The sequence below is a fragment of the Balaenoptera acutorostrata genome, chromosome 12, assembly GCF_949987535.1.
Source record: "Balaenoptera acutorostrata chromosome 12, mBalAcu1.1, whole genome shotgun sequence".
NCBI lineage: Eukaryota > Metazoa > Chordata > Mammalia > Artiodactyla > Balaenopteridae > Balaenoptera > Balaenoptera acutorostrata.
The window spans coordinates 1667954-1682043 of record NC_080075.1 but is presented as its reverse complement, the minus strand read 5'-3'; the positions used below and the strand labels follow the sequence as shown (position 1 = coordinate 1682043).

Genomic DNA, 14090 nt, shown 5'->3' with positions numbered 1-14090 from the left:
GCTTATCCTTTTATAGGGAGTATCACACCAAAATTTTAACTTTTTGATTCATGTTTCCTTAACATTGACAGAACTGTAAGTACAAATTTGGCCCTGATTTTTAGAACTCAGCCCCACTGAAATTTCTTTCAGGACAAATTCACTTTGCCCCGGCCATCTTGCTTAACTTCTCTGCTTTCACTCATTTTTAGTATCATTTCAGCTGAGTGTCTATCCGCATCTGAATATTACATCCTGATGTCTGAGACCCTCTACTCGACCCTACTGTCTGTGGTTGGTTTCACCATGGCTGTGTTTCAGATGCAATAATACTGAATAATTCTTTGGAGAACTTCTCCACCCGTTTCCTCATGGACAGTATTTGTGTCTTCAAATCAAATGGACCTCCTGAATCACCAATTTCCAATGGGCCAACTTTCTACAAGAATAGTTCATCTGTGGCCAACTTAGTGTGTCCATCCGGTTGCCTGCTTGGCCTCTTGAAATGGCCATGTGTACTCAACCGTCTCCATCTTTCTTCTTTTATTGTCTTCCGCCTCCAATTCTGTCAGGCATTGTCCCCAGCGTGCCAGTGAAAAAACACTTCTCAGCAAGACCACCAGCCAGCCCTACCTTTCCAAAGCCAAGGGTCCCCTTCACTCATCTTCAGCTGCACGTGGCACAGCTGGTCTCTCTTTGCTTCTTGAAACTCTTTCTCGTCTTGACTTCAATCTCTCCTAGTTCTTTCCCTCCCTTGGCTGATGCTTCTTCTCGGTCTCCTTCCCCAGTTCCTCCTCATCTCAGAGATAAATGTCCCCACCTCCCGTCTCCTTTAAGTAGTCTCTCTCTTTCCTAAGATGATCTCATTCAGGGTCACACCTTTAAGTGCGTTTTACACAACAGCAACTCCCAGATTTGTATCCCCAGCCTCGCCCTCTCCCCAGAGCTCCTGTTTCCAACCACGCCCACTCCACTTGTGTAGCTAATAGACGTCTCTAAATTAACTTGCAAAACTGAGCTTTTGGCTTTTTAACTCCTCCACAACTCCTACCAAAATCTGCTTCTCTATGATTTTACATGTCTCAAGGACTGGACACTTCAAATGACTACATCGACACCTCGGGAGGTGGTCCAGCCCCCTCACCTCCAGCACAGCTCTGGTTTTTTGCTACTTTGTAAGCTTGCTCCTATCTCAGCATTAAGAGCAGAGGGCCCTTGGCAATACTTTCTGTTGGGCTTTTAAAGGCTCAAAAAAAAAAAAAAAAAAAAAAACCACACACACACAACCCAAAGCCTGGTCCATATTTTTAAAGTTTAAAACGAATCCTAAGTGACTTGCCTCGTCTCTCTCATCCACACATGCACACACTCACACCAGCTGCTTAGCCCATGGTCAAAGCCACCTTGCAGGCAACTTCAGCAGTGCCCTGCCCTGGGGAGGGCACTTGAACAGCTCTGCCTTTCTGCTGCCACAAGTGTTATATTAGAGACTCTTGTCAAATACGAACTACAGAGTGAAAAGTGTCTCCATCTCTCCCAAACTTTTTTCTTTGTCTTTCTTTAATAACACTTCTGTCCACTGGTCAATATCATTTATATGTGATTATATCAGCCATTCTTTTAGCTTATGGAGATACAAATTGGTAAGAGATGTTATCTGTGATCTGAAAGTGTTTTCTGTTTGATATTAGTTTTAGATCTCCCATTTTTCACAGAAAGAGACATTCTCTGCCATGGGGTCATGCATCTCTAATTTTATCTGCCTTCAATTAAAAGAAAAAGATCAGTAATGAACCCAGAATGAAAAGTTTCTATAAACAACTGGCTAAGAAGGGATTGTTATCACATTTTTCATTTTGAGATATGCATTTAATACTCTATTTCATCACTATGGGAGGAAAATAATCTTGCTAAGGTCCAGGGCTTTGTGGCAGGGAAAATCCTGGTAAGCATTTGCCTCTTTGCAGTTAGCTGCATTACTGCAAATTCCTACAAAGGCGAGAGGCTACCCTCCTAGAGAGACAGAAAACAGTGCTCTGTGGGCAGCAATTCCATTTCTGGAACCACCATAGGAGTCACGGCTTATTGCTTTTCTCACAAAGCAGCTCAGAGGAAAGATGCTTCCATTAGACTTACCAGGAAGGTTGCTGCTGGATGGGATTCGAGGGGGTCATCCAAGCCCTTCCCCTGCATCCAAGGATGACTCCACAGAAACGATTCACTGCAGATGAGAACATTCTCTGTTTAAATGTTTCCAGGGAACAGTCAGATCCACGTTTCCTGAGGACAATCAGAAATGATGCGTTCATGATTTCTCTTTATTGCCAAGGGAAAAAAAAATAGTAGATAGATTTAACTGTAAGATAACATAAGATTGTCATGGACAGAAATGACTTCTCCTTATAAAAGCTGAGCCCATTCAGCCCCAATCAATAGCCGGGATTGAAGATGTTGGAATTTAGGCAACTTACAGCTGAAAAATAAGTGGGTAAATCCAAATATGCTTTTGTAGTGGAACCACATCTGTAATGCACACACTTTCTTTGTCTTGGTTGGGTACAGAAAATAGAAAAATGCAGTAGGAATGTAGAGACATAACCGTTTCTTTCTGTGTTTTTTAAGCCAGTATTTGTTCCTGGGATCTCTTCCTTTTGACTTTAAGCTGAACTGTCAGCCCATATATTAATTTCAGCTAACTTCTTGTACAAAAATAAGGTGAGGCTGGAGTCCATCTGGAGGAAACTTATTGAAATTTGTGGACCAGGAAGTGACCACTTTTGTGATATTTACTCTCTCCTCTTCCCCTGTACAAAATTTTGCTCACAGAGCATTGACAGGCATGCAGGTTGTTTCTGAGCCATTTCCAAAAGTGAGACAAGCACAGAACTCAGATTGATACAATACCCGGGTGTCCATGACCAGCCACTAATTACCCCTGTGCTGGCCTGAAATGTCCCTGCTCTGTCTCAGAATAACACAATTCAACATGAGCAGTCATCTCTGCTTTGGCTTCTATATTCTTGGTGTCCATTAGTTTGCTGTTTCACTAAACAGGGGATGAAAGGAATTTGGTACAAGCTGTTATTGGAGGGATGACAGCTCTGGCAGACCTTGACAAATTTGCTAATAAAAATAAAACTATTGGAAGTTAATTAACTTTCCTTTTTAGGATAGAGAATAGAGTCCGACACATAGTAGTAGCTGAACAATTTTCACTAACTAAATGAGTGGATAGATGCACGATTATTGTAAAATTGGTGCTCCTTTATCCTTAAATGTTAGTTTTTTCCCAGTGGACGAGTTGATTAACTGTTTCGGCTGCCATTTGGACCAGGACTGATGCTGAATGAGAGAGACAGACCCTTTGATTGCACATTCTTTGAGGAATGAAATGGATCCAAGTAGCTTTTCCCTGCAAAGTTTCAGTTGGCTGCTTTTGCAGAATTTGCATGTGAGAAAATACGAAAGGATTTTGACTCACTGATCAGATTCCTTTAATTTCAGGTTCACAATGTCTTTTAATATTTTAAAAGAGAGGAAGACGGGGTGTCATGGTACAGCCATGGCTAAGACACGACTAAGACAACTAAATTATTCTCATGGGAAAGAAAGTCCTGGTGACTTTCTTAACCATGACTTTTTTTTCCCTTCGCCCTTTTCTCTAGTGTGGAGCCCAATGCTCGTCTCCTGATTAAGAGACTGAAAATAGAGGAACGTCTTCCCCTCGTGACCCAGCTGCTCTGGCTGCATCGTTTCCATCACTCTTTCTTCTCCCTTCACATTAGCCACCCTCACCTCTGTACGCGCTCACCAGACTACCTCACTATTCCCACGTTGCCACTGGCGTCACTGCCCAAGGAGCTGGTTTTGACCCTGGGATCTGTCATCACGGCTCTCCTAGCACAGGTGCGTCTACTTCAAAGCATCTCTCAGGGGTCCTTTTGCATTTTTTCATATCTAGGTGATTATCAGCCTCTTTGTTTCCTCATGAGGCCATAGTCTTCACTAGAGAAAGGACCAAGCACTACTTTTCTCATCACTATTCCAGCTCAGTGCCTGGCCCAGAGCTGGCACTTGATAAATATTTACTGATTGAACAGATTAGTGAAGAAACTAACATTAGAAGGAGAGGTGCCGTGATCTCCACCACAGCACATGTGAAGGAGAAATGCGATGGCTCCGATGAAACATTCCTTGCACAACAAGGATTAGCTGGTAAAACGTGTGGGTTCCAGAAATCTCCTTCCCCTCAAATGTATCTATAGAAAAGTCTTCATAAGAGACCTTTTTTTTTTGGTTCAGGCTAAGACACTCCTAGTCTTAAGATCCAAATGCTTCTGGAAAGGTTGACCAGCTACTAGCTGTTATCACTTAGATGTGAATCAGTTATAATTTTTAGTACTTGGGCTCAGTATGCTGGAGACTTTACTCAGCTTACTGGATTGGAGACAATAAGGGCAGAGCAAGTTTGGAAATTGAGAACATTTTTTTTGCTACAAAAAAGCCACAAAATGACACTGAAGCTTCTGCTACCCTCAATTGTGTGAGGGTCGCTGTGATCCAAGGTGACTGGGCTTTAAGGTCCACGCAGGGCAGAGGAGATGGTAATTTGACACACAGAAAAATGGGGATTTAGAAGGGAAACTTCACACAAAGAGCCAGGAACTTTGATGAGCTACACCTTCTGTGAAAAAATAGACTAGAAAGAAATCTTCTTGCCAATGTGGGGAGATTCAAATGGCATTAATCCATCTGGGTTTGGCTCTGGCGAGAAAAATCTACCTGAGAATTCATTTATAGCCACAACTATTTTATGTGGTTTTAAATTTTGAGCTGACATGCCTTCTGATCACAGCATGTTCCTGGGTTGGAAGGGTGCAAAACCTCAGTAGATTTGCATGCTCAACTCAAAACGACACTTCACAGATAGTGGCCAGAATATGATGAACTCTTAATCAAATCTCTCTCTCTCTCTCTCTCTCACACACACACACACACACACACACACACACACGCTTGTGCACACACAAGGAAACAAACTACCATGAGTGAGAAAAGAAATAACAAACAGTTGTGGAGTCAGATCTTCACTAACTGAGAGATTCAGCCTTCGGAACTCTGTGATACTAAATAAAAGAAGTAGGATTAAATGTTTGAAGCTGTAAAAGAGAAAATAGGATATATGAGCAAGGTACAATTTATTCTCACAAATAACCAAGGCAACTTGGTAAAGATTCAAATACAACTTCTGGAAACAGAACAATTCCATTGGAATAAAATCCCCAATGGATAAGTACACCTAAAATCAGACATAGATGACAAAAGAAGTAGCAAACTGAAAGTTAGATGTGAAGCACTTCCCCATAAAGCAGGTTAGAGAGACAGAGAGAGAAAATATGAGAGAGAAATGGAAAATAAAATGCGTAGGTTTGATATATGTCTAAATGGAATTCTAGATAAAGAAAATGGAAAGAATAAAGGAGAGGAAGCACTTAAAAGATAAAAGCAGGGAAAAAAAAAAACCCTATTCCTCAGACCCAGAAAGTCTAATGACTCCAGATAAAAATAAATCCACACAAGGAAGACAGAGAGAGAAAGAGAGAGAATAAAAGAACAAGGGAGAGAAGACAGATTACCACAAAGGAAAGGCTTGCTGCTCTTCTCGTCAGATATTGGAAGATGCTTCAGATGATGGAGAAATAGTATCTTCAATTGTGCTGAGAGAAAGCAGTCGTCAACCTCAAATTCTATTCACAGTAAGTCTTGCAAGAATGGTGAAATACAGACATTTTTAGACTAATGAAAACAGATCATCAAAAGACTTTCTCTAAAGGACTTTGTAAAGAAAGTATTTCAGGAGAAGAGTGTGCAACGCTGGACAAAAGGTTGAATTTGCAAGACGGAATGTAGACACCAAAGACTGTAGTAAATGCTTATTGTGCAATTACTATGTACCAGGCAATTGTCTAAGCACTTCACATGTGTTAGCTCATTTGGTCCTCACTATGTGCTATGAGTCAGTGGAGAAAGGTCATCTGTTCAACAGATGGTCCTGGAGCAACTGGACATCTGTACAGATAATAAATAAGTATGCCTTGACCCTTACCTCACGCCATATGCCAAAATTAACTAAAAAGGATCATATGCCTACACATAAAAGTTAAACTGCAGTAGTGGAAATAATACAACAAATCTTTGTAACTTTGTGGTATGTAAAGATTTCATAGACAACACTTAAAAGTCATGAATGATAAAAGAAAAACAATAAAATAAGCCCTATCAAAATTAAAACATTTATTCTTTGAAAGACACTATATTTAAAAAAATAAAAGGCAAGCCAGAGACTGAGAGAAAATATTTGCAATATATATCATCTCAGGAAGGATTTGTATCAGGGATACATAAAGAGCTCTCAGAACTCAATAATAAGAAGACAAGCAACTCCATAAAAAAATAGGCAAAAGATTTGAACATTCAAAGATATTTGAATGCCAAATGGACTCATTAATACATGCTCAGTAGCATTAAGAAAACACAAATAGAAACCCAAATGTGGTACCACTATAATTCAGTAGAATGGCTAAAATTAAAAATTAAAATTCCAAGTGTGAGCATAGATATGGAGAAACTGGAGTGCTCACGTGTTGGTGGGAGGAGTATGAAACGGTACAATCATCTTGCAATCAGTTTGGCAATTTCTTTTAAGTTAACCATAGACTGGTAATATGACCCAGCAGGTTCTGAGTTTTTACTGAAAAGAAATGAGAACATGTGTCCATGCAGAGACTTTTACATGAATGTTCATAGCAGCTTGATTCATAATAGCCCCAAACTGGAAACGCCCCAAATATCCATCAACAGGTGACTGGATAAGCGAATTACTGTGCATCTGTACTACTGAATTCTGCTTAGCAATAAAAAGGAAAAGCTATTGTTATAAGCAGAAATGTGGATAACCCTCAAAAACATTACAGTGATTATGGTGTGTAAAAGAAGTCAAACTAAAATGTGTATGTACTGTATGAAGGATGAGTTCCATTTATATAAAGTCTAAGAAGGAAATCTAACGTGGCGTTTCAGAAAGCAGATCGGTGGTCACCTGGGGCCAGGGATGGGGTGGAGTTTGCCTGGGGAGGGGGTCAAAGGTAGAGGCTTATGGGGATTCTCTGTATCTTGATGGGCTGGTGATTACATGCCTGTGCATAATTGTCAAGACTCAAACTGTGCACTTAAATTGTGTGTAAATTATACCTCAGTGAAATTTATTTTAAAAAATAAACATATCCGCTATGGTGACCTAAATGGGAAGGAAATCCAAAAGAGAGGGGATATATGTATACGTAGAGCTGATTTACTTTGCTGTACAGCAGAAACTAACACAACATTGTAAAGAAACTATACTCCAATAAAAATTAATTAAAAACATAAAGATAAACAAGATAGAACTAAAATACTGGTCAACAATAAATGTAAGGGGAAAAGGGTTTGACCAAAGTTAAAACGTCCTAAAATACATCTACTGTTCTAGAGCAGGTTGGAGATACTGATTAGACTTGAAATAACTATGAGATTTTGATGATAAGAATTTTAATGATAATCACTAATATAGAAATAGAGTGTGTATGTTTTCAAAAGAGTGAATATGGGTGAACGGGTGCATGTGTCAGGGGGTAGGGATGAAATAAAAACAAAACACAAAACCAATCCCATAAAACAGAGAAAAGAAGAAGAAAAAGAGTCTTGCCCCCTTGCCTGTGATGAAAATGATGCATTTTATGCATTTGATTCAGTTTTATGTTAGTTCTCTACCGTTCTGGATTTACATGTTTTCCTAGGTGATTTTATCTCTGGTTTCCCCAACACCTTAAGCACCTAATTTACAAATATATCCACGTCAACACAAAAATTTACCATTTCCTTTTGCATCCTTCTCTCTGTTTAAGATTGAGCCTTTCACATCCCTGCCGCCTGCTCAAACTTCCTTTTCTTATCCTGTGAATTATTTTCTCTTACTTCTATCACTTTATCTCCCGGGTCCATCTCTCTTCTATCACATTCACACACACATATGTACGGTTTGTGATTTTATATACATATATATACACACGTATATATGTATAGATATGCACAGACTGCAACTCCCTGTCTAATTCATGACCATCCATCGTGACTATGAGACTCTCATGCCCATGATTTCCCTCAAACTGCTCTGAGATCAGTGGTGACACCCTAGGTAATAAATCCCATAGATAATTTTCACTGCTTATTATACTGTATGTGAAATTTGGTTCTATTTGCCACTCCTGTCCTGCTGTTGGTTTTCTCTTCTCTCAACCATCTGTTATATGTGTCCAGGTCACCAGACAGCTGATAAATTAGAATTTCTTGAATGGAAGATGGCTTGCTTTCTCTCCCCTTTTGCTTTATTCTTAACCTACTAAACCCTCCTTCCTCCAGGAAGCCTTCCTGACCATTTCTGGCTGGGTTTCTGAAATATCTGTGTTCTTAAAGCAACTTCTGCATTATGTGTCTTCTGCTGTAGGAATGTGAGTTCCTTGAGTACAGGTGTTGAACACTTCCTATCTTACACCAGATGTTCAGCCCATTGTTACAGGGCCCTCTGTAGGAGGACCTCAGTGTATATTTGGTGGATGAATGAAGATGAAGATGGGAACTACCTATAGTCATTATTGTTAATATTTCCCTTTATTTCCTTTTGGGCTAGGGCATGAATGGCTGGCATGATATCAAGGAGTCAGGGTCTTGGAAAAATAGAAAGAAAGGGGACTTCTGAACAGAGGACAGATGCTAAAGGAAATTGACTACCCTTTAACTAAGCAAGGTTTAAAACTAGAAGTTCCCACTCTCTTTGGGACACTCAAGACATCCCAGGTCGTCACCCTTTAGTTTCCAAGACAGATATAAATAATGGCATATTGGTACATTTTTAACAACTGGCTCTCTGCAGTAAAGAAACATAAAACAAAGAAGAGACTTAATATGTAGCATTTTCCTGTAATAGAAATAGCCCATCATAGCTGATTTTAACCTATGTGATGTCAACTAGCTTTCACAATTCCTAAAAATTTGAAAATTGGCTTGTGTGAGCTGGTACAAGCTGCCTTTAGTACACCACTGGATATAAATAATGTATGTACAAAGGTCAATTTATTGGCCTCCCATTTGTATAATGCCTTTCAATTCATAGTATTTTGTACAGATTTCCTGGAAGACACGGAAATATTATTATTGATGTTTAATAAATGAGGAAATTAAAACTCAGAGAATTTAATGACTTATGGTATCAAGAAGGATGATTTTGGCAGCCAATAATAGAAATCCCTTACTTCAGTTGACTTAAAAATAAAGAGTTTGGTATCTTTTGTAATGGGCACACCGAAGGGAAAATCAGGTTTCAGAACTGTGTGTGTCCCTCATGATGAGTTTAAACACCCTCCCTCGTTCCCTTTCTCCTCTGACGTTCTTGGTGTTGGTTGGACCCTCTACCTTGATATTCAGGCTGGTTCAGGCAGTCCAGCTGGACTTGGCAATGGCCAGCGCAAGGGCGAAGACTATCTCCTCCTGGCCCAAGACTTAGGGTCAAGGAACCTTTCCCAGAAACTCCCCCCGAGATTGACCTCATTTCTCACTGACCACAACTGGGTCACGTGTCCAAGGCCAGAACACTTGAGGGCAAGAGAATGGGATAGCTTGGCTGACTCAGCTAAACGGATACTCTCCCAGTGCTGGGGGTGAGTCAGTGTCATCTGGGATCCGCTGGAGAAAGCTAGAGATCCAGACACATCTGGTGTTCTGTTAGGGAGGAAAAGATGGGCAATGGATAAGCAACGGGCAGTGTCCATAGAGTTGCCAAGTTCAGAGTCTAGTTGGTGGTAAAGCCTGCAATCTACCGTCATAATCAAGCACCACCTTCCCAAACATGACATCCAGTTTCTTTATAAAGATGTAGATAAAAATCATCTTTCTTTGCACTCCTCTGACATTTTTGTATGCAATTATCTTTGTTTATTATTCCAGCAAAGTTACATGGATTTGCCTACTATATTTCATGTTCTAGGTGTAGGGGCTTGCCTCTGTGTATTTCTTGTATGAGCATATATATAAACTCTGTGTTACCGGGTGACAACACTGTTTATACTACCAATTTGTGCTCACACAGTGCCTTGCAAGGAAAAGGCACAAACACTACATATATATGTATATATACACAAATATATATAGTATATATATAAACTAATATATATATAATATATATATACATTTGAAAAAGAAAACTTCCAGGCTTCCCTTCCACAGGAGTCTTTCAACAACTTTCTAATATTGTGCACTGTTCAGTAGAGACAAACTTTAAAAGTTAGAGCCCTGAAAGAGAATTTTTTCTAAAAATTATTGCAAGCATTGGAAAATAAGGAGTTACAGCCCAAAATATCTTGCAACTATAACTATCGAGCTCACTGCAGTGATTACTATAACGTGCAGTGTGGCAGAGTTACAGTTGCCATGGGAACCATAAATTTGATTTTCTGGGGTTTTGTGTGTACAAAATCTCAACTATAATGCTGCCTTCATGTATTGTCTTTTTCATTTGTTATACACGTACTTGGGTACAAAGTAGGTCACCTGAACTAAACACAGAAATGTTGGTTGCTTTCTTCAAAGTGTTCTTTAATATCTCAGCAGTATCAGAGTTAATTCAGAAAGTGCATGTATAAAAAATTATTTTTGATCTTACTGCAGACATAATAGGTTAATCTCTTCCATCCCAGCTTGCACCATTATTTGGTATAAAAGCCTCCTCTGTATTTTCAGCTTTTGATCTATTCACTTTTAAAAAGTTTATGTGAGTTGGTGCTGTTTCAGGTGGATAACAGATGATGTAGTTCTATCGATGTTTTGTTGTTTGTCTTTTGTTTTCTAATAATTCCTTTATATCCTATTTCTGACTAGATTATCTCTCGGCTTCAGTCTTTTAATAGAATGAAGCTCATCTCCTTACCTGGGATGGAGTGCTTTACCAATACCCATGATGTAATGGCCATAGTTCAACCAACCTGATTTTCTATTGCTCTTTTCTATAAGTTCTTTGAAACATTGAGAACTCACATCTCTATGACTTTAATGAAGAGAAGGTTTGAATTGCTGCAGATACAAAGTCCCGGCAGACTCTAGATTTAGCCTTTACTCCCTGTTGCAGGTCTGTCTTGACATAGCAGGAAACACTAGCTTTCTCATTAACTATAGGAGTGTACAAAATGTTCCAAGTTTATTTGGCTACAGTGAATCAGAGCATTGCTTTCATCTGATTTTCCCCCGTGAGAAGTCGACAAGAATTTCCCACACCACTGCTTTGCCAGGGCTAACAGCAGCCGCTAATGTTATTTAGCTATTGCTTCCACGTCTCGTATTTTGGATAAGGAACGTTCATACTTGTTTGCTGAATAAATTTGGACACTGTGCTGTTTTACCTTGAAGACTTCACATTGTCACAATTTTCCCATTTCTTTAACGTAAGTAGACAGAAATCTAAATTCTACCACTCTCAGGAGAGCTCTGGAGTGGTTAATTGAAACGTTGCCTGACAGAAAGCATTTTTTAATAATTGTTGCATTTTTAAATAAAAACAGAAAAGACTATGATAGTGTGTTGATGTCAGTTTCGATAAGGGATGAACAGGTATCGTGATGCATTGCACCAGCTACAATAAATCAAAACTTCAGAGACAGGATGGCATATTTAACAAACTCGTCATTTTGTAATGATGAGGCAGGCGGTGACTCACCACAAACTAGCAAAAGACAAGGGCAACATGCACGGCATCAGCATGCCTGCAGGCAGATTTGACGGTGCCAGCAATCTTCATCTGCGTGTGTGTAATTCACCTGAATAATCTTCAGAATCCTAAATCCTTCGAACTACTCAGTGTAAAACAGAGGGCTGAGGAAAGAAGATGGGGTAAATTAAAGAATGAAAAAAAACGGATCATCAACCGGATCGCTCAGCAAACATGTACTGATGAGCTTTCGGAGAACTGGGTACCATAGGAGTAGAAAATATCCCCAAGGTTTAATTTGAGGGATGTCTGTCAGTGAAACAATAACTTGTAGAGAGACGTGACAAGCGGCCTTGCCTGAGTTCGTGCTAAATGGCAAAAAAGATTACATGAAGGAAACATGTACATGGTGCACAAGACTCAGTCCACTAAAACACATAGAAATCTTGGATAAAATACAATAACAATACAAAACTATATGTCAACCATTCATTTAATTCTCACAAAAAGTCTGTGATGAAAATAACAGTGAAATACACTACCCTCCTACTAGAAGAGCTAAAATCCCCCCAAAAAAACCTATCGCTAGAGAGGACGGGGAACAACAGGAACTTATATTCCTTGATGGTAGGAACGCAGTAGGGTACAGTCACTTCAGAAGGCAGTTTCTTACAAAGGTAAACATAGTATCATCATACGAGCCAACAATTATGCTCCTAGGTATTTATCCAACTGATTGGTGAACGTATGTCCACACAAAAATCTCCGTGCAAATACTTATAGCAGCCATAATCATAATCATCAAAAATTCGAAGCAGACAAAATGCCCTTCAGTAGGTGAACAAGCAGAATCTGTACAATGGAACATCATTTACCTCTAAGAAAGGATACACTGTTAACCCATGCGACAAAGTGGAGGAATCTTAAATTCACATCATTCTAAGTGAAAGAAACAAGTCTGAGGAGGTGACATACGGCGTGTTTCCAACTACGTGACATTTCATAACAACCAAAGCCATGGAGATTGAAAACAGATCAGTGCTTGTCAGGGCAAAGCGTTGAATACATGAAGCACAGGGGATTGTCTTTTCCTTCGTGATTTTATTTAATTATTTAAATAAATAAATAATGTTTATTTTAATTAAAATAGTTTTGAGTTACAGGAAAAATGGCAACTATAATACAGAAGAGACCTAATATACCCACACCCTATTGCTGACATCTTACTTATGTACGGTATATTTATCGCAACTAATGAACCAATACTGATACACTATTATTAACTAAAGCCCATACTCTATTCAGATTACCTTATGTTTTATCTAATGTTCTTCTTCTGTCCAAGACTCCCATCTAGGCCACCACATTGCATTACACACGACCTCAGTCAGGGGATCAAGGTCAACATCAACAATGATGTCATGTTGATAGTGTGTACTCTTGATATGATGTGATGAAATGGACTTTACCCCTGTGGTCTTCCTTCCCCAAACCCCAATCTAATGATGAGAAAAACATCCAACAAAACCCAAACTGAGGGACAGTCTACAGAATACTTGGCCTGCACTCCTCAAAACTGTCAAGGTCATCAAAAACAAGGAGCATCTCAGAAACTGTCACAGCCCAGTGGAGCTTCAGGAGACATAAAACTAAACATTACACAGTCCTCTGGGTGGGATCCTGAGACCGAGAAAGGACATTAGGTTAAAACTAAGGAAATCTGGATAAAATATGGTCTTTAGTTAATAACAATGCATCTCTATTGGTTCAACAGTTGTGGTAAATGTACCATTCTAATGTAAGGTGTTAACACTTAAGGAAAATGGATGTGGGGTGTCAGGGAACTCTCTGTACTGTCTTTGCAATGATCTGTCATTGTAATCCCACAATGAATAAACTTAAGCCTAGAGATATTTTTATGTTGTCCAAAATATTACAAGTGAATGTCAGGAACAAGATTCAAGCAGAGGAATGATAACAGTCAGAGTCTGAACTTTAGCTACAACTGTGTATAGTATTTCTATATATATCAATGTTAAAAAAAAAAAAAAAGATATTTTTAGGTGCCAGAAACAAGAAGGAAAGGAGTCGATCAAGAATCTAGGTGGGAACTGACCTCACAGGAGCCCACGGGCCTGACTCAGGGCCCACAGAGGAGGCCGTCTGGCTTTGTCTGTACAGCATGTAGCAAGAAGAGAGAATCTTGCAGAAAGCCCGGAGTCTGGAAGCACTGACCCATCCGTGCAAAATGCAGACCCCAGTTCCAAGGCAGCTGCCCCGTCCACGCTGCTTCCTCAGAACAGTTCTCACAGCATAGCGT

The 14090-nt window shown here is 39.5% G+C and overlaps 1 long non-coding RNA gene across 2 annotated transcripts in view; it reads right to left on the bottom strand.

Moving 5' to 3' along the window:
- Window positions 1-14090, bottom strand: part of LOC130709402 (uncharacterized) — a 154718-nt gene that overhangs the window by 86193 nt on the left and 54435 nt on the right. For both annotated transcript variants that reach the window (XR_009009940.1, XR_009009939.1), the window contains exon 2: window positions 2116-2259. This is a non-coding gene — a long non-coding RNA (uncharacterized LOC130709402). The remainder of the gene's footprint in view (window positions 1-2115; window positions 2260-14090) is intronic.